This window comes from Mustelus asterias, chromosome 10 (assembly GCF_964213995.1).
Source record: "Mustelus asterias chromosome 10, sMusAst1.hap1.1, whole genome shotgun sequence".
Classification (NCBI taxonomy): Eukaryota; Metazoa; Chordata; class Chondrichthyes; order Carcharhiniformes; family Triakidae; genus Mustelus; species Mustelus asterias.
The window spans coordinates 123,964,404-123,990,430 of record NC_135810.1 but is presented as its reverse complement, the minus strand read 5'-3'; the positions used below and the strand labels follow the sequence as shown (position 1 = coordinate 123,990,430).

General features: G+C 44.5%; 1 protein-coding gene across 4 annotated transcripts in view; it reads right to left on the bottom strand.

The window, feature by feature from the left end:
• The window catches only part of LOC144499936 (nuclear mitotic apparatus protein 1-like), a 105,592-nt gene extending 79,643 nt beyond the window's left edge, over positions 1–25,949 (bottom strand). The window contains exons 1-2 of one of the 4 annotated variants that reach the window (XM_078222643.1): positions 6,538–6,644; positions 3,551–3,687 (exon numbers count right to left, since the gene is read on the bottom strand). The gene's annotated coding sequence lies outside the window, so the exon portion shown is untranslated. Of the gene's footprint in view, positions 1–3,550; positions 3,688–6,514; positions 6,701–25,841 lie in introns of those variants that run through there. The other 3 variants (XM_078222641.1, XM_078222642.1, XM_078222644.1) reach the window with 3 other exon arrangements.
• Positions 25,950–26,027: the final 78 nt, after the last annotated feature.

Genomic DNA, 26,027 nt, shown 5'->3' with positions numbered 1-26,027 from the left:
AATGCTTCTGTGAAGTGTCTTGGGATGTCATACCACATTTAAAGCACTGTATAAATACAATCTCTTATTGTGTTGGGACTGTAAAGCAACAAAAGATGATCCCAGAGGAGCTGTAAATGACAACAGCAGAATTATTACCTGCTGTCTGAAGAAAGCAAGAACAATGGGTATAATCTGAAGATATTGAAAACAATGTTGAATCTGGAAGGCTGTAATTACGCAGTATAATTAGGCGGCTATGACAAAAGTAAGTGCTTTTGAAGATTGAGAGCGCTAACGGTGCCAATGCAACTCAGTGGTGAGCCATGAAACACAGTTGTATGTCCTGTTGTTATTCTCCCTCCTTCTGGCAGCCTGAAAGGCAGCACACTTACTTACCAGAGGTGGGCAGTTACTAGTTTAAAACTCTCACCAGTTGTTCAGCTGAATTTAAGCCCACACTCCACACCATAGCATTTTTAAAGATTCTTTCACCTGATGTAACGATCACTGGCTCCGCCAGCATTTATTGCCCATCCGTAATCGCCCAAGGGTAGCTGGTAGTGAGCTGCCTTCTTGAACAACACTAAGATAGACATGCGATGATGTTAGGGAGGGTGCTCTAAGATTTTGACCCTGCAGCAGTGAAGGGACAGCAATATATTTCCAAATCATGATAGTGAGTAGATTGGAAGGGAACCTCCAGGTGGTTGTGCTCCCAGGTATCTGCTGTCCTTGTTCTGCTGGATGGTTGTGGGTTTGGAAGGTGCCGAAGGGGCCTTGATGAGTTCCTGCAGTGCATCTTGTAGATGAGACACACTGCTGCTGCTGTTATGCATTGGTGATGGAGGGAGTAAATATTTGTGGATGGGATGCCTCAAGTGGGCTGCTTTGTCCTGGATGGTGTTGAGCTTCTTGAGTGTCGGAGCTGCACTCATCCAGCCAAGTGGGGAGTATTCCATCACACCCCTGACTTGTGACTTGCAGATTGTGGACAGGCTCTGGGGAGTCAGGAGGTGAGTTATTTGCTCCAGAATTGCCAGCACCCAACTTGCTCCGATAGCCACAGTGGCTGGTCCAGTTCAGTTTGTGGTTCATGGTTTGATTTTGATGTGATTTATTATTGTCACATGTATTAACATATGGTGAAAAGTATTGTTTCTTGCGCACTATACAGACAAAACATACCGTTCATAGAGAGGAAAATGAGAGAGTGCAGAATGTAGTGTTACAGTCATAGTTAGGGTGCAGAGAAAGATCAGCTTAATGCGAGGTAGGTCCATTCAAAAGTCTGACAGCAGCAGGGAAGAAGCTGTTCTTGAGTCGGTTGGTACGTGACCTCAGACTTTTGTATCTTTTTCCCGATGGAAGAAGGTGGAAGAGAGAATGTCCGGGGTGCGTGGGGTCTTTAATTATGCTGGCTGCTTTGCCGAGGCAGCGGGAAGTGTAGACAGAGTCAATGGATGGGAGGCTGGTTTGCGTGATGGACTGGGCTACATTCATGACCTTTTGTAATTCCTTGAGGTCTTGGGCAGAGCAGGAGCCATACCAAGCTATGATACAACCAGAAAGAATGAGTTTTATGGTGCATCTGTGAATGTTAGAGAGAGTCATAGCTGACATGCCAAATTTCCTTAGTCTTCTGAGAAAGTAGAGGCATTGGTGGGCTTTCTTAACTATAGTGTCGGCATGGGGGGGACCAGGACAGGTTGTTGGTGATCTGGACTCCTAAAAACTGGAAGCTCTCATAGAACTTAGAAAAAATACAGCACATACAGGCCCTTCGGCCCACAAGTTGTGCCGGTCATGTCCCTACCTACCTAGGCTAATATATAGGCTTACCTATAACCCTCAATCCTATTAAGTTCCATGTACTCATCCAGAAGTCTCTTAAAAGACCCTATCGAGTTTGCCTCCACCACCACTGACGGCAGCCGATTCCACTCACCCACCACCCTCAGTGAAAAACTTACCCGACATCTCCTCTGTACCTACTCCCCAGCACCTTAAACCTGTGTACTCTCGTAGCAGCCATTTCAGCCCTGGGAAAAAGCCTCCGAGAATCCACCCGATCTATACCTCTCAACATCTTGTACACCCCTATCAGGTCACCTCTCATCCTTCGTCTGTCCAAGGAGAAAAGACCGAGCTCCCTCAACCTACCCTCATAAGGCATGCCAACCAATCCAGGCAACATCCTTGTAAATCTTCTCTGCACCCTTTCAATCATTTCCACATCCCTCCTGTAATGAGGTGACTAGAACTGAACACAGTACTCCAAGTGGGATCTGACGAGGGTCTTTTAAAGCTGCATCATTATCTCCCGACTCCTAAACTCAATCCCTCGATTGATGAAGGCCAGCACACCATACGCCCTCTTAACCACCTCCTCCACCTGCGGGACCGATTTTAGAGTCCTATGGACCCGGACCCCAAGGTCCTTCTGATCCTCTACACTGCTAAGAGTCTTACTCTTGATATTATACTCCTTCATCCCATTTGACCTGCCAAAATGGACCACTACACATTTATCCGGATTGAAGTCCATCTGCCACTTCTCCGCCCAGTCTTGCATCCTATCTATGTCACGCTGCAGCTTCTGATATCCCTCCAACCTATCCACAACACCACCAACCTTCGTGTCGTCGGCAAACTTACCAACCCATCCCTCCACTTCCTCATCCAGGTCATTTATGAAAATGACAAACATCAAGGGTCCCAGAACAGATCCCTGGGGCACTCCACTGGTGACCCATCTCCATTCAGAAAAAGACCCATCTACAACCACTCTCTGCCTTCTGCAGGCAAGCCAGTTCTGGATCCACAAGGCAACAGCCCCTTGGATCCCATGCCCTCTCACTTTCTCGAGAAGTCTTGCATGGGGGACCTTATCGAACGCCTTGCTGAAGTCCATGTAAACCACATCTACCGCTTTTCCTTCGTCAATGTATTTAGTCACATTTTCAAATAACTCCACCAGGCTCGTAAGGCACGATTTGCCTTTGACAAAGCCGTGCTGACTACTTTTGAGCATACTAAACTTCTCTAAATGTTCATAAATCCTGTCCCTCAGGATCTTCTCCATCAACTTGCCAACCACTGAGGTTAGACTCACCGGTCGGCAATTTCCTGGGCTATCCCTATTCCCTTTCTTGAATATAGGAACCACATCCGCAATCCTCCAGAACTTCGCCCGTCTCCATCGATGACGCAAAGATCATCGCCAGAGGCTCTGCAATCTCTTCCCTCGCCTCCCACAGTAACCTGGGGTACATCCCATCCGGTCCCGGCGACTTATCTATCTTGATGCCATTCAAAATTTCCAACACATCCTCTTTCTTAATGTCCACATACTCAATCTTTTCAGTCCGCCGCAATCCTGTAGTACAACCACCCAGGTCTTTTTCCACCGTGAATACCGAGATAAAATATTCATTAAGCACCTCTGCTATTTCTTCCGGTTCTGTACAGACTTTCTCACCTTCACATTTTATAGGTCCTATTCCTTCACATCTCATCCTTTTACTCTTCACATATTTATAGAACGCCTTAGGGTTCTCCTTAATCTTACCTGCCAAGGCCTTCTCGTGACCCCTTCTGGCTCTCCTATTTTCTTTCTTAAGTCCCTCTCGACCCTTTCTACTTCATCCCCGTTGATGTAGACAGGGGCATGTTCTCTTTATGCTTCCTGAAGTCGATGACAATCTCCTTCGTTTTGTTGACATTGAGGGAGAGATTATTGAGGGAGAGATGATTAACTCCCAAGATGTTGATAGTGGGGGGATTCAGCAATGTCCATACCAGTAAAGTTTATTTATTAGTTACAAGTAAGGCTTATATTAACGCTGCAATGAAGTTACTGTGAAATTCCCCCAGGTGCCACACTCCACTGCCTGTTCAGGTCAATGCACCTAACCAGCAGGTCTTTCAGACTGTGGGAGGAAACTGGAGCACCCGGAGGAAACCCATACAGACACAGGGAGAATGCACAGACTCCAAACAGACAGTGACTCAAGCCAGGAATCGAACCCAGGTCCCTGGCACTGTGAGGCAGCAGTGCTAACCATTGTGCCACCATGCTACCCATTGAATGTCAAGCGGAGTTTGGTTAGATTCTCTCGTGTTGGAGATGGTCATTGCCTGATACCTTTGCAGTATAAATGTCAGTCAGAGGATTTTAAGCCCCAGATTTGGTTTAGGTGTAAATTGGAAGGTCTTTTGGCTCTGTGAGGAGCAAGAAATTCTCCCAGTGTCGTGGCCAACAGTCTCCACGAAACTATACAATAACTTGCATTCTCACTGCATCTTTAATATAGTAAAAGCAATCCAAGGGCTTCACTGGAGGGATATTAGAAAACAGATTTTCTGATCATTAATCTCATTTTGTCAAGACTCAGTGGGTAGAAGGTCACTGGGGTCAGAAGGCATGGTTTCAAGTCATACTCCAGAAGCTTGGGCACAAATCTAGGCTGACAATCCAACACTGCACTGTTTGAGGTGCTTACTGCCTTTTGGCCTCGACGTTGAACCTCTCAGGTGGATGCAAAAGATTCAATGACCACCATCTTGCAGAGCAGGACAGTTAAACCTGTTGTCCGGATAAATATTCATCCTTCAAATAAAACAGCTAAAAAGATGATCAGAGTCACCATGACACTGCTGTTTTGTGGGAGCTTGCTGTGTACAAATTGGCTGTTGCATTTCCTACAATAGTGATTAAACTTCAAAAGTACTTCACTGCTTCCAAAGTGCTTTGGGGGCATTGTCAAGTTTATGAAAGCTGTTATAGAGTCTTTCTTTCTAATCCCGTCACTGCTACCCTGAAAGGCTGTGGATGCAGGGGTCAATTGAAATTTTAAGGGCAAAGATTGACAGAATTTACAGTATCAAGGGATAAGGAGCAAAGGCAGAACACTGGAGTTGAGACTAGGATGGAATAGTATGGTGCTGGAACTGGCTTTAGGGGCTGAATGAAGTACTGCTGTCTCCAAATATTATCATAGAATCCCTACAGTACAGAAAGAGGCCATTCGGCCCAATCGAGTCTGCACCGACCACAATCCCACCCAGGCCCTACCCCCATATCCCGACATATTTTACCCACTAATCCCTCTAACCTACGCATCTCAGGACACTAAGGGGCAATTTTAGCATGGCCAATCCACCTAACCCGCACATCTTTGGACTGTGGGAGGAAACCGGAGCACCCGGAGGAAAACCCACGCAGACACGAGGAGAATGTGCAAACTCCACACAGACAGTGACCCAAGCCGGGAATCGAACCCAGGTCCCTGGAGCTGTGAAGCAGCAGTGCTAACCACTGTGCTACCGTGCCGCCCATGTCAGAGCATTATGCAAAGCATTTTAAATTATTCTGACAAATATAAGTATTTATAGACATAGGGCATCACAAAAACTTCTCTCAACGTGTGCTCTACTTAAAATCCCTCAAAATACGTTTCCTATCTCACCCTAAACGCGCTAAGGTAATCGAGAGGGACAGCTTGCCACAACTGCCACAGAAACTCAGAGGAAATGTCACTATCTAAGATCCAGCTGCAAACGTACAGAGGGTTTGGAAACTGTAAAACTTCTCAGATCTCATCTGTCATGAAATGTACCTTGCAAATATTGTGCATGATTTCAATTGTACCGAGGCACCTCAGGGTGCAAAACACTGTGTGCAAAGAACTTTAACTGGATTGCAATTTTGGGAATAGCCAATTTGAACTGGTAGGGAAGGTCATTTTAAAAACTTTAATTAATGAAATATATTTCTGGAAAAAAAAGTTGGGAATGTGCAAGAGGCCATAATTGGAGGAGCAAAGATCTTGGGGGATTGTAGGCAGTTGGAGATAGGGAGGAGTGGGGGTTTTGAAATACAAGATGAGAATTTTTTAAACATCAAGTCATTGGTGGACAAGGGGCTGACTTGCGAGTCAGCGAGCACTGGGGGTAATGGATGAACATGATATGACGCAGATCAGAAACAGACAGAAACTATAAAACCTTAGCTTGAAATCTGTCGCTCCAAATGACATTTATTTAACCTCACTGCATCAGTCATTGTTTCTCTGACATTTGCTCTCTCAAACTAGGAATACACTATCCAACACTCAAAATCTTTTACAACGTTGAAATCAAGATCAAGATAAACAACTCTTTACCAAGACCTCAAAGTCTTTTCCCTCTTCTGACAAGCAACAAGCTTTCCTGCTCCATGTTACCTCTCCTGACCAACATTGACTGCATCTGACCTGCAATGGGCCTTAGGAGCCCTACATCCACATCTCTCCAATTTAAAATTTAAAAAGTTACAAGTTAAACCTGCAGATTGAGACTCTAAGATACTAAAAACTGATTCACCAAAAACTACATAAACAGGCCTGAGAATGTCATTAAAGAAAAACATTTAACAACAAATGTGCCAGCAAAGCTACTGGGGCCGAGAGAGAGAGAGAGACGGGGAGACAGAGGGAGGAGGGGAAAGAGAGAAAGAAATAAAAAAAGGGTCTAGCAACAGATTAAAGAATACCAAGTTCCTTCATGTCACAATACCAGATTTCTAAACTCTTCAACAGAGTCAATTCCTGGTTACAGATTCCTATTCACAGTTAGTTCGCTCTCCAGCAGAACGCCGGCGATTATATCTCTGGCTGCTCTCCAATATCGCTGCCTTTTTAAGCTGCTTGCTCTCTACATTTCAACCCTGGACTCCTCCTCCCGTCACTATTTGCTCAGCCCTTCCTTCTGAAAGGAACAGGCACACTTAAAACCTAACAATACACTCACAGTGTTGATATTACCGCTGTCTAAAATCATTGTTGCTAAATTATATTTATCCTCATTATATATGAACTAAATTTTCATTTTGTACATTTCAAGTTTGTGTGGCCCAAGGGACCATTGTGCCCATTGAGTTGATGTCTGCTCATTGAAAGAGCTATCCAATAAAGTCTGTTCCCCCAATTACATGATGCGGTCACGGGCATTCGGCCTCTGATCTTCGGGTAAGCGTTCTCCAAGGCGGCCTTCACGACACACAACAGCGCAGAGTCGCTGAGCAGAAACTGATAGCCAAGGTTCCGCACACATGAGGATGGCCTCAACTGGGATCTTGGGTTCATGTCACACTATCTGTAACCCCCACAACTTGCCTGGGCTTGCAAAATCTCACTGGCTGTCCTGTCTGGAGACAATACATATATCTTTAACCTAGAACATAGAACAGTACAGCACAGAACAGGCCCTTCGGCCCACGATGTTGTGCCGAGCTTTATCTGAAACCAAGATCAAGCTATCCCACTCCCTATCATCCTGGTGTGCTCCATGTGCCTATCCAATAACCGCTTAAATGTTCCTAAAGTGTCTGACTCCACTATCACTGCAGGCAGTCCATTCCACACCCCAACCACTCTCTGCGTAAAGAACCTACCTCTGATATCCTTCCTGTATCTCCCACCACGAACCCTATAGTTATGCCCCCTTGTAATAGCTCCATCCACCCGAGGAAATAGTCTTTGAACGTTCACTCTATCTATCCCCTTCATCATTTTATAAACCTCTAATTAGTCTCCCCTCAGCCTCCTCCGCTCCAGAGAGAACAGCCCTAGCTCCCTCAACCTTTCCTCATAAGACCTACCCTCCAAACCAGGCAGCATCCTGGTAAATCTCCTCTGCACTCTTTCCAGCGCTTCCACATCCTTCCTATAGTGAGGTGACCAGAACTGCACACAATATTCCAAATGTGGTCTCACCAAGGTCCTGTACAGTTGCAGCATAACCCCACGGCTCTTAAACTCCAACCCCCTGTTAATAAAAGCTAACACACTATAGGCCTTCTTCACAGCTCTATCCACTTGAGTGGCAACCTTTAGAGATCTGTGGATATGGACCCCGAGTTCCCCAAGAACCTGTGCTTAATGCTCTTTCCACTCACATTGTCTGTACCTTTAAGACTTGATTAGCTGTAAAGACTCGCATTCCAATCATTATTCATTATTCTGTAACTTGAGTTTGTGTCTTTATATGCGCTGTTTGCTGTTTGTTAGCAGATCTCCCACTCACCTGACGAAGGAGCAGTGCTCCGAAAGCTAGTGGCGTTTGCTACCAAATAAACCTGTTGGACTTTAACCTGGTGTTGTTAGACTCCTTACTGTGTTTTCCCCAATTACAGATAGACAAACATACGAAATAGGAGCAGAGGTAGGCCATTTGGCCCCTCGAACCTGCTCCATCGTTCAATAAGATCGTGGCTGATCTGTTTGTGTTTTCAGTTCCACATTCCCATCTACCCCCAATAACCTTTGATTCCGTTGTCTAACAAGAATCTATCTATCTCTGCCTTGAAAATACTCAGTGACCCCCAAATCTACCACCTTCTGAGGCAGAGTTCCAAAGTTGCACAAGCCTCAGAAAAAAAAATTCTCCTCATCTCTGTCCTAAAAAGACGACCCCTAACAGTGCCCCTAGTTCTGGACTCGCCCACAAGAGGAAATATCCTATTTACGTGAGGGGACACATGTTGCTTTTTTAAAATATTTTTGGGGAAATATTGCATTGTTCTATGAAGAAGGCTCTGTGTGTGTCCATCTGTGTGTGCGCTCATCTGTGGATTTTTAAGTAAATAAGTAGAGTTTTGAAATTTGGAGATAGATAGGGATTTGGCTTTTTTAAGCTATTAAATTTCAATGGGGAATAAGGAACTTTAATAAATTACAATGGTTTCATAAGTAAACAAGAGAATGTTGTTAAATTTTATTTGATCCTAAAGCGGAGGGGCTATAAGAAACTACAAAAGTTTGTTTTATATTTTGGAAAAGCGGAGTTCAAAGAAGGCAGACAACAATGGAATTGGAGATGAAAGGGAAAAATGGTACTTAAGGGGAGATTCTTTTTAATTAGTTTGTGGGACATAGGCGTCACTGGCTGGTCAGCATTTATTACCCATCCCTAGCTGCCCTTGAGAAGGTGGTGATGAGCTGCCTTCTTGAAACACAGAAATCCACATGCTGTGGGTTGACCCACAATGCCATTAGGGAGAGAATTTCAGGGTTTTGACCCAGCCACTGCGAAGGAACAGCGATATATTTCCAAATCAGGATAGTGAGTGGCTTGGAGGGGAACACGTAGGTGGTGGTGTTCCCATGTATCTGCTGCCCTTGTCCATCTAGATGGAAGTGGTTGTGGGTTTGGAAGGTGCTGTCTAAAGGATTTTTGATGAATTGCTGCAATGCATCTTGTAGATGGTACACACTGCTGCTACAGAGCATCGGTGGTGGAGGGAGTGGATGTTTGTGGATGTGGTGCCAATCAAGTGGGGCTGCTTTGTCCGGAATGGTGTCAAGCTTCTCGAGTATCGAGTTGAATTGGTGTTGGCTGTTGGTGGGGATGCTTTCAGTTAGCTCAGTTTTCGTGTCCACATATTTGCTTTTACATAAGTTTAAAATACTAGTCTTAGGTGCGCTCTTCTCCCATTCAAACTGGATGTAGACTTCAATCAGACTAAGGTCACTGCTACCTAGGGTGTCTTTACTTCAAGGTCATTAATTAATCCTGACATATTACTGAATAGCAGGTATAATGTAACCCCCTGCTGACAACTGTATGCTCTGACCAGCTGAGTTAAGTGAAGCTGTACCTGGGATGTGCTTGATGTTATAAGGGGCTACTATGTAAATGTTCAATTGACAGGATCCTGAGTTCTTAGCGGTTGATGTTGAGCTAGGCTAAATTTCCTATTTACCAATAAATGTCAGTACAGGCGTGAATGAAAAGAATTAGTGTATGCAGTTGCAATCTAGAGTAACAACCTATTAATAATAGCGCGGTGCCTCCTAAACTGGTAAGTATGTAAACCTTATAATAAGAAAAGGTTCAGGACAACCATGCAAAAGGAATAACAAAAATAAATTTATTTTCTTGCATTGTTGCGTCTCATAAAACAGGTAAAGAGTCCCAAACTAAAGATTTTTCAATTAAACAGTTTCAACCCTGAGAAATGTTCAAATGATTACCAAGCGCTTGGATTTATAAACGTTGGGGCCCATACGTTGGTGCACATATGAAGAAAACACGCCCTCAACAACACACTGCTGATACCGTTCAGTGTCCGATAGTATAGTCTCCAGTTACTCACGCAACCACGACACACACAGTCCAGAAGGGTCTGCGAGTGGGAAGATGATGCAGCAGGAAAAAAAATGCAGTAAGCTGTCCGTGCAGTGACGCAGGTCCAGTGCGTTGAAGTCTGTCCTCCTCGGCAGTGCTACTTTAGCAAGTTAGCTTCAGCTAATCCTCGTTCTCTCCGTCTCCCCAGTGAAAACTACGCCCAGCGGTTATAGCTGACTGTCCCTCACCGGCAGTTTCTAGCAGAAACGTCCACGCTTGAGAGTACAAGACACTTTTTCTCAACAGTAATGAAAATAACAAACCTTGCTGCCTTTCACTTCAAACTGGAAAAAACGAGTTACTAAACTGCGACAAACACGAGCTTTAACTGCACAGTAATATTTGTGCCCATACTGTGAAGTATGTTAGTCTACAAATATTATTTGCCTCGACGTTAAAACTGGGTTTTTACCGCATGGAAACAGCTCCTCTTCCCCTCGTGTGTCTCCCCACTGCAGCTTCCTCTTCCCCACGCGTGTCTCCCCACTGCAGCTTCCTCTTCCCCACGTGTATCTCCCCACTGCAGCTTCCTCTCCCCCACGTGTGTCTCCCCACTGCAGCTTCCTCTCCCCCACGTGTGTCTCCCCACTGCAGCTTCCTCTCCCCCACGTGTGTCTCCCCACTGCAGCTTCCTCTCCCCCACGTGTGTCTCCCCACTGCAGCTTCCTCTGCCTCCCGCCGTTTTTCTTTTTCCCTCCCCCTAAGTAATCTGATTGGCTTAAAGTGCAGCTCTCTAGAAAACGGATTGGCTTAGCTTACATCACTCAAACAAACAGTATCTGTTCACGGTATTTGGCCCAGTAAACAGGATATTGAAACTCACAAGAAAACAAAGAACAATGGGAAATGTCTTTTTCATTAAATTTACCCATATTTCAAGAAAAACACACTTTTCATTTTTCTTTCATTTATCCTTTTTTTCAGGCCCCTACAATAATATAACCTGCTCTCTGGTTTGTTCCAGAATATTCCATCTTAAAAAAACCGTGTCACAACTCCTCATCCAGGCTACGACTGATAATCTGATTGCCCCAGTTTATATGTAGATTAAAGTCACCCATGATTATTGCTGTCCCTTTATCACTAGTACCCAATATTTCTTCTTGTAAATTGTCCTGTATTGTGGTTACTGTTTAGGAGGTTTGTAGAGACCACTCCCACAAGTGACTTCTTTCCCCTACTGTAGTATCTTAACTAGGTTAGAGGTTGGTGTAAAAGAACATGGTTTGCACATGTGGATTCAAAGTAACAACAGAGTTATTGGAAGAGATGTCCTCTGTACAGAGTACAAACTGAAAGTAAAACCAGCCTGTGGCAACACCCTCATGACATCACCTTTAAATCATGTGATCAGCTCTTAAAACAACCATGCAACCCTTTTAAATATATAACATCCCTTCCCCTCTGTGGTCATGACAACAAATTACTACAATGTTATACATAGGATCAATCTTTTAGACACAGGATGATGCATCATTAATCATTATATACAGTCAACAAGTGAGTCGATCAGGAGGACGTCTATTCCTCTTTGGTTGTATGTGAAGTTCTGGAATTTGGCTATTCTTGACACGAGAAGTATAATTTGGAACCTCAGTAGACACTTCTCTTGGAACTAATTCTACATCATTTTCACATGGTATAGTAGCAGAGACACAGTCATCAAGCAGCTCGTTCAACTCAGTGTTCTGTAGTATTCACAACACTAGGGACTAAAGAAGTTGGTACTTCTGGAGATGATTCGGAGAAATCATTTCGAAATGACAACAAGTGGTCAACATGACCAAGAACAAATAACCTCCAAACATGATGCCACCGGACTAATTCATCTTGGGTTTGAACCTTGTAAGAAACTCGGCCTCTTTTTGTTAAAACTATGGCTGGTACCCATTTCTCATCTGTGGCAGAATTATGCACTAACACTTGATTCTCCTTGTTGAAATGTGCATTGTTTTGCCCTTACTTCGCATCTAGCAACTTGAGATTGTTGTTGACGCTCTACTTCTGGAGGCAATAAATCAAACGTAGTTCTCAACTTTCTCTTTAAGAGCAGTAATGCAGGGGAACTTTGGGTAGCTGCATGAGTAGTGTTTCTGTAAGATACCTAAAAGCTATTCACACAGTCATAATGAACCTTGCTCATTTGAAGCTTTTAAAGAACGTCTCAAGAATTGTACAACCTTTTCAGTGAATCGATTGGTTGATGGATAAGGTCTGGATTTCTTACGCTGAATACCATTTACTTTTGAGATAATCCTCAAACTCGTGAAGTAAACTGCGAAGTACTATCATTAACAATCTGTTCCTGCATACCAGATCTTGCAAAAATTTCATCAAGCTTTTCAATGGTTTATTCAGTTGTAATAGATCTCATGATAACAACTTCTGGCCACTTTGAGTGTGCATCAATTATGACCAAGAACATGTGATCCTGAAACGGACCAGCAAAATCTACGTGTAATCTTTGCCGTGACATTTTAGGCCATGCCCAATGGTGTAAAGGAGACAACGGTGGTATATTTCTTATTCGAGCATAAGATTGACACTGTCCCACTTCTGCTTTAATCTGAGAATCCAGACCTGGCCACAAAAAAAAAATGTGCTAATTACTACACCTGGATTATACCAGGATGTCCTTCATGTAGTTGTTCAAGAACTCTTTGCGCAGACGAGGAGAAATCATCACCCAATTCCCCACAATAGACATCCAGCTTTGATGGTCAACTCAAGCTTTCCTGACACGTGGTTTCAAAATAGGATGTGGATAAAGTGTTCCAGCTATCATTCCTTTCTTTACTATGTCCAACACCTTCTCCATCAGGGGATCATTTATGTTATGTCTTTGAACTTGAGAAGCTGTCACAGGCAAATGATCTACTGGCGATAAAAAAGAATATTAGCGAAAAAAGTTGGTGGGATCTGCTCAATAGGGAAAGGTAAGCACGATAATGCACTAGCATAATCTGCTACCCTCCTGTTATGGACAGCACGGTGGCACAGTGGTGAGCACTGCTGCTTCACAGTACCAGGGACCTGGGGTCTATTCCGGCCTTGGGTGGCTAGCTTGTAGAGTTTGCATTCTCCCCTTTTTTGCGTGGGTTTCCTCCGGGTGCTCCAGTTTCCTCCACACGCCAAAGATGTGCGGGTTAGGTGAACTGGCCATACTAAATTGTCCATAGTGCCCAAAGATGTGTAGGTTAGGTGGATTAGCCACGGTCAATGTGCAGAGTTACGGGGGATAGGACTGAGTGATTAGATTCACTAGGTTGATTCCGGAGTTGAGAGAGTTGGCTCATGGGGAGAGACTGAGTAGACTGGGACTATAGTCATTGGAATTCAGAAGAATGAGGGGAGATCTCATAGAAACATATGAGATCATGAAGAGAATAGATAAGATAGAAGTAAGGAGGTTGTTTCCACTGGCAGGTGAAACTAGAACTGGGGAGCATAGCCTCAAAATAAGGGGGAGCAGATTTAGGACTGAGTTGAGGAGGAACCTCTTCACCCAAAGGGTTGTGAATCTGTGAAGCAGTTGAAGCTACCACATTGAATGTTTTTAAGGCAAGAATAAATTTTTGAACAGTAAAGGAAGTAAGGGTTATGGTGAGTGGGCGGGTAAGTGGAGCTGATTCACGAAAAGATCCACAATGATCTTATTGAATGGCGGAGCAGGCTCGAGGGGCCAGATGGCCTACTCCTGCTCCTAGATCTTATGTTCTTGAATGGAAAGCCTGGGTGAGATACTTTGCAGAGGCAGTGCAGACTCGATGAGCCAAATGGCTTCTTATTGCACTGTAAGGATTCTTTGGATTAGCATTCTGATTGACGATACTTTATATCACTGGAGTGTGTAAGATCAGTGACCATCTTTGCAATTGGCTAGCAGCTAACGATAATATAACTTTATCCGGCCCAAAGATAGTTGTTAAGGATCAATGGTCAGTCAGTAATGTAAAATGGCAACCATATAAATAATGAAGAAATCTTCTTATGCCAAAAATGATACTCAATGCCTCTTTTTCTCGCTGAGCATAGTTAGGTACAGCACGAGTCAGAGTACATGAAGCAAAAGCTATTGGTCATTCTCCCAAAGGTATAATATGTGAAACTACTGCCCCTACTCCATAAGGTGAAGCATCGCAAGCAAACAGTAATGGTAGCTTTGGATTAAAATGAACCAATATTTCAGACTTCTGCAAAGCATCCTTGACATTCTTGTCTGCTTTCTCACATTCTGTTGTCTAGTCCCATGACTATTTCAAAGCTACATTAATGAAGCCATCGTATAATTTACTAAGTGAGGAACAAATTTGCCATAATAATTTACTAATCCGAGAAAGGATCTCGATTACATCACATTCATTGGACATGTTGCTTCTAAAATAGCGTTAATCTCTCGAGGTGCTTTATGTAGTCCTTTACTGTCAATAACAAGACTCAAATACTGGACTGACATCTGGAAAAAGTCACACTTTTCTTTCTTGATACGCAGACCATGTGCTTAAAGACATTCCAATGTTGCTTCCAAATTATTCAAGTGCTCTTGTCCATTGGACCCTGGGGAAGCTGGTCTAGTCCAACAATCTTTTGCAATGTGACCCATTTTGCCACAATTCTTCCATTGACCATCCTTGCTCCAGCATTCACTCACTGAATATCCCATTTGATATATCTTGCTGGTTCCCAACCTGTGGATCTTAACAATTTGGTGCAGGAATGAAGCCTCTTTAGCAGCAGCCAGTTCCATCAACACTGCGATTGCTGCTGCTGTCTTTAAAGTCAAAGCACGTTCAGTAAGCAATGTCGTTTGGATAACCTCATTTTGGAGACCCCAAAATCTCTAGGAGTATCTTCTAACAACTCACCAGACTCAGAATGTTGTGCCAGCTTTTTTAAGGTTGCCACAAACCGAGCAATGATTTCGCCTGCCATTTGATTTCTTTGGTTGAATCTGAGCCGCTCTGCGATGATCAATGGCTTTGGAGAATAATGCACTTCAAGGATCTTTGCCAAGTCATCTTAAGTTTTGATTCGTGGCTTTGTTGGATGAACCAATCTTCGGAGCAAATTAAACGTTTTAAGGTTTGACTTCCAATTGTACGAAGAAAAACTGGTACGAGCAAGTCATTTGATATTTCATTCACTTGTACAAAGTACTGAAACTACTCTGCAGAGGAACTCCATGATTCACTTTGTTCCTTGAAAGGACCCAAGGATCCTAATTGACCCGCCATTGCTCTAGCAGCTTGAGACTGGTCAATATACACATATATATATATTTTACAATCTTCCCAGTGCTATACTTTTAATCCTGGAAAGTGTTGACTTGATGCTTTTTTAACCAATCTATCCCAGCCATACAGCAAAGCACCCACTCTTTTCAAATGTGTCAGATACTGCCTGGAATCCCATACTTCTCTGATCGGGAAAAAACTCCTCTTTTAAAACCACACAGAGCCTTTTTTTAATTACTTGGTCTTTCTTCTGGCGATTCAATCTTTAATCCTGTTGTCGCTTCTCCCCAGCCTTCTAATATTTGAAGTGTGAGGACCCACAATGCTTTCTTTCCCCTACTTCGGATCTTTCCTCAATGAAACAAAATCCTGACTTGTCGCCAATGTGCTTTTCGTGTCATGTTTTAACTATGTTGGGCGTTATGGGTTTTAACAAAAAGAAAAGAACATGGTTTGCACACATGGATTCAAAGTAACCATAGATTTATTGTAAGAGATGTTCTCTACACAGAGTACAAACCTAAAGCAAAACAGCAACCTATGGCAACACCCTAATGATATCACCATCAAATCATGTGATCAGATCTTAAAGCAATCATGCAGTCCATTTAAATATATAACACCTCAATTCCTCATCTTCACCCAAATTGATTCTACATCCTGAACTCCGACTATCATCTCTAACTATTGCACAAATGCCATTCTTGATTCACAATACTGCCCTTCCACTTAAACCTAGCTTCTTATTCTTCAGTATCATATACCCCTCAATAGTCAGGATTCAATATTAAGGACCCAATCCTTGTCATCCTGCAGCCACACCTCTGTAATAGCTATCAGATCATCGTTATTTACTTCAATATGCATTGTCAATTCATGAATTTGTTATATGAATGCTATAAATGTGAGGAAAAATACTCAGTATAGGGAATAACATCTTGGAATGGATAGAACATTGACTGGCTAACAGGAAGCTGAGAGTAGGCATAAATGAGACTTTTTAAAATTCATTTATGAGATGTGGATGTCGCTGGCTCAGTCAACATTTATTGCCCATCCCTGAATGCTCCTCAGAAAGTGGTGGTGAGCTGCTGCCTTAAACCCTGCGGTCCCTGAGGTGTTAGGAACAGCTATGGTGCCGCTAAGAAAGAAGTTCCCAGATTTCAACCCAGCGACGGTGAAGGAATGGCAATATATTTCCAAGTCAGAATGTGAGTGAATTGGAGGGGATCCTCCAGGTGGTGGTGTTCCCAGGTATCTGCTGCTCTTCTCCTTCTAAGTGGTAGTGGTTGTGGGTTTGGACGGTGCTGTCTGAGGACCCCTTAGTGAGTTTTTTGCAGCAAAGATGGTACACACAGCTGCCACTGTTAGTCAGTGGTGGAGGGCTTAAATATTTGTGGAAGGGGTATCAATCAAGTGAGCCTCTTGGTTCTGGATAGTGTTGAGCTTCTTCAGTGTGTTGAAGCTGCACTTATCCAGGCAAGTGGAGAGTATTCCATCACACTCCTGATTTGTAGATGGATCGGCTTTGGGGAGTCAGGAGGTGAGTTACTCATCATAGGATTCCCAGCCTTTGACCTGCTCTGGTAGCCACAGTATTTACATGGCTAGTTCAATACAGTTTCTGGTCAATTCTAACCCCCAGAATGTTGATAGTAGGGGATTCAGCGATAGTAATAACATTGAACGCCAAGGGGCGATGGCTAAATCCTCTTGTTGGAGATGATCCTTACCTGGCACTTATGTGGTGTGAACGTTAAGTTTTTTTTTAAAGTTTAAAAGTTTATTTATTCGTCACAAACTTACATTAACACTACAATGAAGTTAGTGTGAAATTCCCCTTGTCACCATAGTCCGACGTCTGTTCGGGTCAATGCACCTAACCAGCATGTCTTTTAGAATGTGGGAGGAAACCGGAGCACCCGGAGGTAACTCACGCAGACACGGGGAGAACGTGCAAACTCCACACAGAAAGTGACCCAAGCCAGGAATCGAACCCAGGTCCCCGGTGCTGTGGAGCAGCAGTGCTAACCGTTGTGCTACCATGCCGCCCCTGTTATTTGCCACTTGTCAGCCCAAGCCTGGATCTTGTCCAAATGCAACAAGACCTGGACATGGACTGCTTCAGTATCTGAGGAGTCGCAAATGGTGCTGAACATTGTGCAGTCATCAGCGAACATCACCATTTCTGACCTTAAAATGGAAGGATGTGTGCATTGCTGGCAGGGTCACTATGTAGTGACATGCAGTAAGGGAAGCTCTTCCAGGATTTTGACCCAGCAACACTAAAAGAACGGCAATATAGTTCCACATCAGGATGGTGAGTGGTTAGGAGGGGAATCTCAAGGTGATGTCCCCATGCATCTGCTGCCCTTGTCCTTCTTGGTAGTGGAGGTCATGGAGTTAGGAGGAGCTGCTGAAGGAGCCTTGTGAGTTGCTGCAGTGCAGCCAGTAGGCACCACCTACAATAGCCATGGTGGACAAATGGTGGAGGGAATTAATGTTACGGAGCAAAGACCACTCAGTCTTCATTGGCACTCTGATGAGCAACTCATTCATCACTATTCTCCCGCCTTTCCTCTAGAACCCTACACATCTCAGTCTAATTCCTGAAAAAAATGGTATATTGAAGCTACCTTGCACTCATCAGGACACTTCACAAGAATACTGATAAGGAAAGAACAATTATTTATACTGTAGGAGGAGAGATTGATTGGTTGGCAAGTAGCCTCTGATTGGTAGAGGCATTGTCGTGGAGAATGCACCAGGTGGCTGACAGTTAGCTGCCAAGACATTGTCTGAAATCAGGCAGTATGACCCGAATTGGTCAAGGCATTACCCTGAGAATGAGTCAGCAAATGGCACCAATTGTTATTCAGGGAGCCCTGGATTGGTTTACCTACCTTTCCTTTGAGGAAATATACCTTTTCTCTGCTCGCATGCCCTCTTCTTTAAAGGTAGCCCATTCATCAGCTATTATTTTACAAGCCAAGTTTTGACTCCAATTTATACAATCTAGATCTGTTCTGATTAATTATTATTGCCCTGAGATCATGGCATGCAGACCCGCAGGGATCTCTGCCAGATCTCCCCATGCATCCCACTGGACATCCAGCATTTGAATGGCAACTCCAGAGGCTCACCATCTGTCTCAGACTAAGCATGGCTCTTGTCCCAAGCAGTCTTCCAACCGCTGGCACTCTGGGCACTTGCAACCTCCACCTTCTGCCCATGTGAGAAGGAAGTGCCCTCACTGTTGTGCCCTGTCCAAGACAGTACTGGCCACCGGCAGGAACGTATCTGTTTAGGAAGTACTGTGCCACAAGTGCATCTGACAATGTCTCTGGGGTCAAGTGGAGGTTATCTGTCTTTTGGCTGGCTCTGATGGACGGTTCATAGAGTTTTATAGGCTGGAAAGAGACCCTTCGGCCCATCATGTCTGTCGGCCATCAAGCATCTATCTATTCTCATCCCATTTTCCAGCACATAGTCCATAGCCTTGGATGCTATGGCATTTCAAGCGCTCATCCAAATACTTAAATGCTGTGAGGATTCCCGCCTCTACCACCCTTTCAGGCAGTGAGTTCCAGATTCCCACCACCCTCTGGGTGAAAAAGCTTTTCCTCACATCTCCTATAAACCTCCTGCCCCTCAACTTAAATCCATGTCCCCTGGTTATTGCCGCCTCTGCTAAGGGGAAGTGATCAGAGGGATGGAAACAACGGTGTACATTCATTGGTCACATCACACAGGTTGACATCTTAGTGCTTGACGTCTAACGTGATTGGCCTAAGTCGCATTTTGGTTTCTCAGTGTTAGCAGAGCCTCTGTCATCACCTTCACCCTGAACGGCACACGCTTCACCCCAAAGGGCTCTTACTTTCCTCAGACACATCAATCTCTCCACAGCCTGACAACCTTTCTCCACACTCGCTCTCCAGGTCCGTGGCTGCTGAGGATCACCAGGTTTGGCATCCCTGCCATGGCCCCCACTACCAGTGGCAGATTACTCCCAATTGTTGTGGCTCCATTTCTCCTGCAAGTCAGTGCAGAGCTCCCTTGTGTGCCGAGAACTTCACCTCGAACGCCATACCATGCTGCTCCCCAAGCCCAAAACACCCCTGGGGGGTTTGAGAACATTAACAACCCCCTAGGCATCTGGACCTTTGATGGACCAGAAGCTGCTGGTGCATCCCTCCAGCCTTAGGACACACGGGACGTGTGAGATTCGAGACTACATGAGACCTACACATTTGATGATATCCACTGACCTCTGCTGCTACCTCGGTCGATGTCTTCTTGGCGAGGTGGGGTGGCCTTCCCATCCCTCAAATTCAGAAAGTCCCTCCTCGCTGTCACTGCCTCAGAGTTCTGCAGGATTCGTCTGAGAAGTGGGGTGCTTGCTGGCCGCCTGAGCGCCCCTCCAGTTTGGTGTGGCCTCCCGCTGCTGCTATGACTCACACACATTCTTTTGCAGCCTGTGGAGACTTCTTTTGAAGTTTGCGGCAGGCCGCCATTGGACAAGGCGCCCACCATGTTCTTCCACCACGAATTGCGTTGGCTGCCACTTAAGTGACAGCCAGTATAATATTGCAATTTTAAATTGGATGTGGGCAGGAACAGGATTCTCGGCTGCTTCTGGTTCCACACACCAAGCGTGCCACCAAAGATGAAATTCAATCTGTTGAGTACTTCCTACACTTTTGTTTTTATTTCACTATGTAATTATCTTAAGGATCTTAAATAAATGTCTGGACTGCTCTGCCCCAAAGTAATCAAATTCAGCTCCTGTTACCTCCATTGTAACTCACCTGCCCAATATCAGCTTACAACCTTTCTGCAATGAATACTGGTTTTCGCTCGGAACATGGATGCATCGTAGCTGCATTGAAAGTTTTAAATTCTGGGAGTGCAGGATAAAGGGAGCGCGATGCTCAAGGCCCTCATTTACCTTCGGAGAGTGGAGAGAACTGGACCCATGAGTGATAGCCACCATACAGCGCACTCAATTTGAAAAATCCAAGAGTGATGTGACAGGAAAGCGTTGAGCTGATAGGTTGGTGAATAACTGATATTGGGGATCATGTTTAAATAGCTGAAACTAAAATAACTAAACAAGATAACAGTTAAGGAACAAAGATAAAGGAGTAACTAAAAAGTTGAATCTAAGAGCAGAACCAGGTGGTGAAAAGACTAAGAAAGAGCGTTGTTCAAGTTTATATCTCCTAAGGAAATCTAAACAGCTGTTTGGGTAAGTATCGTTGGATCGTACTCCGACTGCTACTACTACTATTGGTTATAATTAAGATATTATTCTGAAAGATCAAATTGGTAACTCCAGGAGTGAATACTGTCTTCAGTGGTAATTAATTTCTGGAACCAGGTACAACTAAAACTAGTTAACTTTATCACTGTGGTGCCTTTCGCTGGAGGGTTAAGGTTCTGTTGGCTGATACCTGGCTGGACTTGCTAAGCTGTCAATTCTCTTTCACTGCTGATCTGTATTTTATTGCTTTTAGTGTTTAAATTAATTATATTGTCGAATTTCTGTTGCTGCAATGATAGCCTCTTAGCCAGGTCGTTGTTGTGAATGAGAGTTGTTCTCAGCTGACTCACTTGTCTAAATAAAGGTTAAAGAAAATAAAGAAAATATGCCCCATATTCCTTCAGCATAACATGCCGTGGTTTGTGTTTGAACGCAAGATCAATTTGCCTGATTCACGATAACAAAACAGTTTCAACCACATTAACCAGAGGTTCCTATTCATTTTCCTGTACAGCAACCATTCCATTCAATTTCTAACTCCAATGTTTAGCCTCCCCCCCCCCCCCCCCCCCCCCGAGTTCTGAGAATTGATTTTAAGCATTTTATTTTTAAAACTCAATTCAATATTAAAATGGAAAAGCAAGCTTCTTATTTTTCTTTTAGATATTGATTTTAAACTTCAGATGTTTCATGCCATATCAATAAAATCGCAGTGCAATATTTCGAGACTTGCTTTAACATCTAGCTCTTCACAGATATTTTTTCCACACGAGGTTTACAGAATCACAGAATACTAATGCAGAAAAGGCCCTTCAGCCCATCGAGTCTGCATCAATGCATGAAATGCCCTGACCTGGCCACCTAGTCCCACTTGCCAGCGCTTGGCCCATAGCCTTGAATGTTATGATGAGCCAAGTGCTCATCCAGGTACTTTTTAAAGGATGTGAGGCATCCCGCCTCCACCACCCTCCCAGGCAGCGCATTCCAGACCATCACCATCCTCTAAGTAAAAAAGGTTTTTCCTCAAATCCCCCCTAAACCTCCCACCCCTCACTTTTAACTTGTGTCCCCTCATAACTGACCCTTCAACTAAGGAGAACAGCTGCTCCCTATCTATGCCCCTCATAATCTTGAACACCTCAATCAGGTCGCCCCTCAGTCTTCTCTGCTCCAGAGAAAACAACCCAAGTCCATCCAACCTCTCTTCACAACTTAAATGTTCCATCCCAGACAGCATCCTGGTGAATCTCCTCTGCACCCCCTCCAGTGCGTTCACGTCCTTCCTATAATGTGGTGACCAGAACTGCACACAGTGCTTCAGCTGTGGCCTCACCAAAGTTCTATACAACTCCATTGTGACTTCCCTGCTTTTGTATTTGTTTAACTTGAAGGTTGCTGTAAACAGGGAAGAGAACAAGTCCAGGACATTCTGAAGGGGTGGGTGAATAGAGGTTGTGATGCATAGAAACACAGAGGGTAGGAGCAGGAGGAGGCCATTCGGCCCTTCAATCCTGCTCCGCCATTCATCACGATCATGGCTGATCATTCAACTCAATAGCCTAATCCTGGGCTTTTTCCCCATAATCTTTGATCCCATTCACCCCAAGTGCTATATCCAGCCGCCTCTTGAATACATTCAATGTTTTGGCATCAACTACTTCCTGTGGTAATGAATTCCACAGGCTCACCACTCTGCGTAAAGAAATGGCTCCTCATCTCCGTCCTAAATGGTCTACCCTGAATCCTCAGACTGTAACCCCTGGTTCCAGACTCCCCTACCATCGGGAACATCCTCCCTGCATCTACCCTGTCTAATCCTGTTAGAATTTTATAAGTCTCTATGGGATCCCCCCCTCATTCGTCTGAACTCCAGCAAAAACAATCCTAACCTAGTCAATTTCTCCTCATACATCAGTCCCGCCACCCCCAGAATCAGCCTGGTAAACCTTCGCTGCACTCCGTCGAGAGCAATAACATCCTTCCCCAGAAAAGGAGACCAAAACTGCACAAAGTACTCTAGGTGTGGCCTCACCAAGGCCCTATATAGTTGCAACAACACATGCTCCGGTACTCAAAACCTCTCGCAATGAAGGCCAACATACCATTTGCCTTCTTTACCGCCTGCTGCACCTACATGCTTACCTTCAGCAATTTGTGCACAAGGACACCCAGGTCCCGCTGCACACTCCCCTCTCCCAATTTACAACCATTCAGGTAGTAATCAGCCTTCTTGTTTTTGCTTCCAAAGTGATAACCTCACATTTATCCAAATTATATTGCATCTACCATTGATTAGATCCACTCACCCAACCTGTCCAGATCATTCTGAAGGATCTCTGCATCCTCGTCACAGTTCACCCTCCCACTCAACTTGGTATCATCTGCAAACTTTGAGTTGTTACATTTTGTTCCCTCATCCAAATCATTAATATATATTGTGAACAGCTGGGGTCCCAGGTGTGGCACCTCACTAGTTACTGCCTGCCAATTTGAAAAGGACCCATTAATTCCTACTCTTTCTTTCCTCTCTGCCAACCAATTTTCTATCCATCTCAATACACTTCCCCCAATCCCATGCACTTTAATCTTGCACAATAATCTCTTATGCGGGACTTCAAGCGTTTTCTGAAAGTCCAAATATATAACTGGCTCCACCTTGTCAACTCTACTAGTTACATCTTCAAAGATTCCCAACAGATTTGTCAAGCATGATTTCCCCTTCATAAATCCATGCTGACTCTGTCTGATCCTGCCACTGCTTTCTAAATGCTGTTATAAAGTCCTTGATAATGGATTCGAGAATTTTACCCACCACCGATGTAAGGCTTACTAGTCACTTCCTTAAGTACTCTGGGATGTAGATTATCAGGCCCTGGGGATTTTTCCACCTTCAATCCCATCAATTTTCCCAGCACCATTTCTCTACTAATATTGATCTCCCTCAGTTCTTCCCTCTCACTAAATCTTACATTCTCCAGCATTTCTGGTATCTGAGTTGTGTCCTCTTTCGTGAAGACAGAACCAAAGTATGTATTCAGTTGCTCAGCCATTTCTTTGTCCCCTATTACACATTCCCCCATTTCTGTCTGTAGGGATCTACATTTGTCTTCATCAACCTCTTTCTCTTCACATATCTATAGAGACTCTTGGTGTCAGTCTTTATATTCCCTGCAAGCTTACTTTCGTAGTGTATTTTCCCCTTAATCAATCCCTTGGTCCTTCTTTGCTGAATTCTAAACTGCTCCAAATCCTCAGACCTATTAGTTTTCTTGGCCAATCTGTATGCTTCTTCCCTGGATCAGATACTATCTCTAATTTCATTTGTAAGCCATGGATTGGCCCTCTTACCCATTTTGCTTTTGTGCCAGACAGGAATAAACAGTTGCTGCAGTTCCCCCATGTGTTCCTTGAACGTTTGCCATTGCCTATCCACTGTTATCCCTTTAAGTAACTCTCCCCAATCTATCAAGGCCAACTCATATCTTCATAGATTCCTTTATTAAGATTCAGCGCCCTCGTCCCTGAATCAACTACTTCACTCTCCATCTTGATAAAAAAAGCTCTATTATGTTATGGTCGCTCACCCCCAAGGGGTCTCGCAGAGCTACATTGGCAATGATTCCCTTCTCATTACACAGTACACAGTCTAAGATGGCCTTCTCTCCAGTCGTTGGTTCCTCCACATATTGGTCAAGAAAACCATCCCGTATACACTCCAGGAATTCCTCCTCTGCAGCATTGTGGCCACTTTGATTTGCCCAATCTACGTGCAGATTAAAATCACCCATGATCACCGATATTCCCTCATCACATGCATCGGTACCAATGACGTGGTAAGAAGAGGGATGAAGTCGTGAAAAGCAAAATATAGGGAACTAGGAAATAAATTTAAAGGCAGGACCTCAATGGGAGTAATTGCGGGATTACTCCCAGTGCTATCAAGATCAGGAATAGGAGGTTTGAGATGAATGCATGGCTGGAGAGTCAGTGTAGGAGGGAGGGATTTGGATTCCTGGGGCATTGGGACAATTATGGGAAAGATGAGACCTGTACAAGTTGGATGGTTGCACCTGTAATGGAAACACGAGAAGAAACATTTCACACGGTGAGTGATTAGGATCTGGAATGTACTGTCTGAGAGTGTGGTGGAGACAGATTTACACAGCGAGTGGTTAGGATCTGGAATGTACTGTCTGAGAGCGTGGTGGAGACAGATTCACACAGTGAATGGTTAGGATCTGGAATGTACTGTCTGAGAATGTGGTGGAGACAGATTCACACAGCGAGTGGTTAGGATCTGGAATGCACTGTCTGAGAGTGTGGTGGAGACAGATTCACACAGCGAGTGGTTAAGATCTGGAATGTACTGTCTGAGAGTGTGGTGGAGACAGATTCACACAGCGAGTGGTTAGGATCTGGAATGCACTGTCTGAGAGTGTGGTGGAGACAGATTCACACAGCGAGTGGTTAGGATCTGGAATGTACTGTCTGAGAGTGTGGTGGAGACAGATTCACACAGCGAGTGGTTAGGATCTGGAATGCACTGTCTGAGAGTGTGGTGGAGACAGATTCACACAGCGAGTGGTTAAGATCTGGAATGTACTGTCTGAGAGTGTGGTGGAGACAGATTCACATAGTGAGTGGTTAGGATCTGGAATGCACTGTCTGAGAGTGTGGTGGAGACAGATTCACACAGCGAGTGGTTAAGATCTGGAATGTACTGTCTGAGAGTGTGGTGGAGACAGATTCACACAGCGAGTGGTTAGGATCTGGAATGTACTGTCTGAGAGTGTGGTGGAGACAGATTCACACAGCGAGTGGTTAGGATCTGGAATGTACTGTCTGAGAGTGTGGTGGAGACAGATTCACACAGCGAGTGGTTAGGATCTGGAATGTACTGTCTGAGAGTGTGGTGGAGACAGGGTCAATCCAGGCACTCAAAAGCGAATTGGATAATTATCTGAAAAGAAAGGATGTATAGGGATAAAGTGGGCAAGTGGCACCAGATGAACTGCTGCTTCAGAGGGCCAACACAGACAGGGTGGGCCTAATGGCCTCCTCCCGTTGCTGTCACTCTGTGAATGGAGTGGGGCCTCAGTGGGACAGGCTTTGGTCTGAATAATCTCCTCTCCCCCCGCCTACAATCTTAATCCCTCACTTCACCGCAAGAGTAATCCGTCAATGCCTCTTACCGAGCGGACAGCGCGGCCCAGACCAGGACTAGGCCGCAGATCCTCGGCCTTTATTTTTACGGCCACCGGAACTGTGTCTCCCAGCGGACTCAGCGGCTTTTCAAATCCCAGCCCCTCCTCCCCGCGCTGCGCCACCATTGGCCCATAGCGCGGCACGTGATCCCCGCATCCGGGTAGCCAGGCCGG